Source organism: Cyanistes caeruleus, chromosome 1, assembly GCF_971803275.1.
Source record: "Cyanistes caeruleus chromosome 1, bCyaCae1.hap1.1, whole genome shotgun sequence".
In the NCBI taxonomy this organism is placed as follows: domain Eukaryota; kingdom Metazoa; phylum Chordata; class Aves; order Passeriformes; family Paridae; genus Cyanistes; species Cyanistes caeruleus.
Genome location: NC_141701.1, coordinates 48,080,591 through 48,084,442, shown reverse-complemented (window position 1 = coordinate 48,084,442; position 3,852 = coordinate 48,080,591).

The following is a 3,852-nucleotide window of genomic DNA, read 5'->3' as shown; positions in this document are numbered from 1 at the left end:
TCAGAGATTAGCATGTGACTTCTGCTTTTTCTGGTCTGTCCTGTCAGGGCACAAATCCACAGCTCAGGCATCAGTGTGATTCCAGGCCCTAAGGATTGCTTCCAAACTCCCCAAATTTGCAGTCACGCTCCTGCCAACCCTGCCAGAGGTCCCACTGATGGAAGCTACAAGTCTGAAATGTGACTTTGGAAGAATTTTGTTTAGGAATCCCTCTCATTCAGAAGTCTGGGCATATTGCAAAGATGACATTTCTTTAATTCCATCTCTATTACCCACACTCATATAAAACAGATGATGAATTATTTTTCTGAATGGCAACAATGTATTTTTGTCCACTTTGGTTTTTTATGTCAAAATAAAAGCTTGGAAGTGGAAATTAGACAAAGCATCTTGGCAGTGCAGTATCCAAGTCGTATTTACCATAGCAGGCAAATAATGTTCCTGGATTATTGCCTGTGAGAACAGCACGAAGCGATATCTGAACAAGTGACAGCTTCATGCTGCCTATAGAAGCAAAATTATCTACAGGCACAGCCTTGTCACTGGTCCATAACCTGACAGACTGGGGCAACCCTGCTTTCCTGCTGTGTTTCAAAGAAACAGTAGGAGATAAGAAAGACAAAAGGTAAAGTGAGAAGAGTTGATGACAGAAGGGGAACAGAGAAAAAGAGAAAGGGACAGCTCAGGGAGTAGGAGAAAAAAATACAGAGAATGATTGAGGAGCATAATGAACCCTCATGTCCTCATCGTGGTTTCTGGTAAGATCAACCACAGAGGACTTCTCTTCTCAGAAACAACATAACAGGGGCAGTGTCGTGGTTCTCGTAATTCCCATTCTCAGCTGTGAAAAGAACACATCCCTGCCTTGCAAGAAAGGCATGTCATTCAGTTGGTGGCTGAAGTCATGTAATACTTTCCTAGCACAAACAAAAATTCCTGGTGGCTCCAGGTCTTTTGGGAGCTGGGTTGAGGCTTTTGTTTTGGTGGTTGGTTGGTTTTTTCTCCATGTCTTTTTCCTCCTACACAAGTTTTGAAATACAGAGTATTTTCTAGTTTTCCATCTGTATTAGAAGCACAAAACTTAACTTTGGAAGAAAGAACAAAAGCAACATACAGTAGGTCTCCAAGCAACAAAACACTGTCTGCAGTGGAAAATATGTCCACAGCAGTATTTGGACTCACAGCTCCCATTTCTATAATAAATCTTCATCAGTATCAAAATTTGAAAAGGTGCCCTTTATGAAGTCAAACATGGATCTTTAATAAACAATCTTGAACAAACAAAAGCTGCAGAAATGTACACATGGATAAAAAGGGGATACAAAAAGGTGGTACCTTCATTTTTAAAAACAGACAGTTGTTGAAGTTGAACACCAGAGACACTTCAATTCCAAATACCCTTGAATTTGCTATAACAGTAGCATTTTTAAATTACTATCCACTGATTTTCCCCAATTTTTAACTTTAAGATGCAAAAGTTGGGAACTCTTAGCAATCACCAGCTGGTGATTTAATGGGAAAAAAAAAAACTTATTTCAAAGACAGATTGGATCTCTGCATACCATTTTATCCAGATTAGCCATGTTAGGAGTGGGAAGATGGTCAAAAGTCCAGGTCAGGACTCTTCACTAGCTGAATTAACCCTCTTTGTGGAAGAGAGCATTTTATTTCAGACAACACCACAAGGTCTTCCAGTCTGTATCCATCTTGTGGCATCTTACATATGAGAAAATTCTAAAAATAAAATAAGGCAAGAAAAACCACAGGCAGAACAGCTGTTGTTCTACCCAGACAAATATTTGAATGAAAGCTATTATGACGGACCAGACTCTGCAATTGAAAAGCCATTTACATTTTCAAGTCTGATTCCAACTGTAAATCTTCAGTTATATATATGACAGATTAAAAGACTCTAGCCTCACTGCACTTCTCCCTGGCAAGAGAAAAACCATCTGTACAGCATCACTTGTGGTTGCTTCAACTCTGTAGGTACAAATTTTTAAAGGACATGGTGATATATTTTTTCATTTCCCTTCCCTTTATTTTAGCATGCAGCAAAATCACGTACATGGCATTTTTCCCAACCCTGTGGTAGCTGGGACTCTGGCTCAAGAGACAAGATGTGATTTGATTTGCTCTTTTCCCTTAATTTGTGGGGCTACTGCACTATTTCCTTTCTGATCATACCAGCCAGGGTAAAAACCTTGTGTGAATATATGGCTGCGAAACCAGGAAAAAGAGCCAGGAACACTGCTCTCTTTCCAAGCACAGAGAGACAGTGAAAAAGAGTGTACACCATGTAATAGGCTGCATAAACCCATCTGGAACTGACTCCTATAGCACTCTGGCCATGTTCTGGGCTACTCACACCATGGGTACTGGATGAGAAATGACAATCCTTCCACATGGAGTGCCAAGAACAAGCTTCCTGGAGCCCAGGCAAGCCTTGTTTTGACAGTTTAATCATCATTTGAGAAGTACATGGCTCTTGCATCACAGTTGTTGGGGGCAGCTCTCCTCCACTGCTGATGCTGCAGCCAGAGGTGCTCCCATGCTCAAAGACCCCAGATAACACTGGGTCAACTCTTTTCCAATGCACATGCAGCACCTTGCAAGGTTCAGCCCTAATTTTTGAACATTTTGGAAAAAATCTTGAAAAAATCAGGTGAAGTTGTGCTGGGAAAATGAAAACAAATATAGAAACTACACCAAACCTAGAACAAGTAAATTCTTAGATAATTAGCTAAATTATGTGATAAATAATGCTTAGGGAAAATAAAGTACTTTTTGTAATTTATTGTCAGCGTGACCAGGGCTGTCAGGCACTGGGAGGGAGTGCACACCACATGTTTCTCCTTCACATGAGATGACATATTTGAGAAGACACAAAGTATAATACCTGTGGGAGGACAGAATCAGACCCATTGCTTCTGTTCAAAAGAGATTGCTGCCTGAGAAGGAAAAAAACAAGAGGAAGCTACTTATTCAGACATTTACACCTCGGTGCTTTACTGCTCAGGGCTATCTTCTTCCACTGCCAAGGGTATGGTTGCCAGTCACGTTGTGTGAATCTCAGCCACCCCACAGAATCAAGTACCTGTGGCATCAACAGGTGACAGCAAAGAGTGCTCACCAAACACACCACTAATGCCATGCAGCACCACATACAACCTGGACCTAATTTAGCGTGGTTCTTATGACTATAATGGCACAAACATTAAATCCTAGAGCATGAAGTGTGTGCACTTGAAAAATATATTAAATAAATATAATATATTAAATCATAAATATAATTAATATAAAAATATATTAATTGAATATATTAATTATCAGCTAAAGGACTTTTGAGTTGCCTCCTAATCCTGCAACTAATGTATCAGAGCAAATTATGTCATTTAGATTCCAACCAGAGAGAGAAGAAAAAAAACTTAAAGAGCATTGTGGTGAGTACAACACTTAACTTCAGAATTTGAATTTAATGGAGCAACAGTTTTTTTTAATTGTGCTCATACCATGATTGTGAGTTTTAAAATAGACTGTCCCATGCCCCTAACTGAATGCCATTGTAGTTTAGGCAACAGAAGTTAGAGGTATCTCAGTGTTTTTCCAGGAAATCAGATAAAATTTGCCTTGTGTTTTAAAAACTCCATAGCCTGACAACAGAGGATTTACCAAGTAGATGCCCATCCCTTTATTCAGATTTTTTGCAAATGTACTCAGCCTACAGAGTCCATTCTCCAGGGGAGTCAACCAGATTAAATCCTGCCACTGTCACACAAGATTTCTGTGTAGCAGTCTGTCACAAAACCAGTTTATTTTTCTTCCAAGCATGTCAGAATTATTTACTTTTTT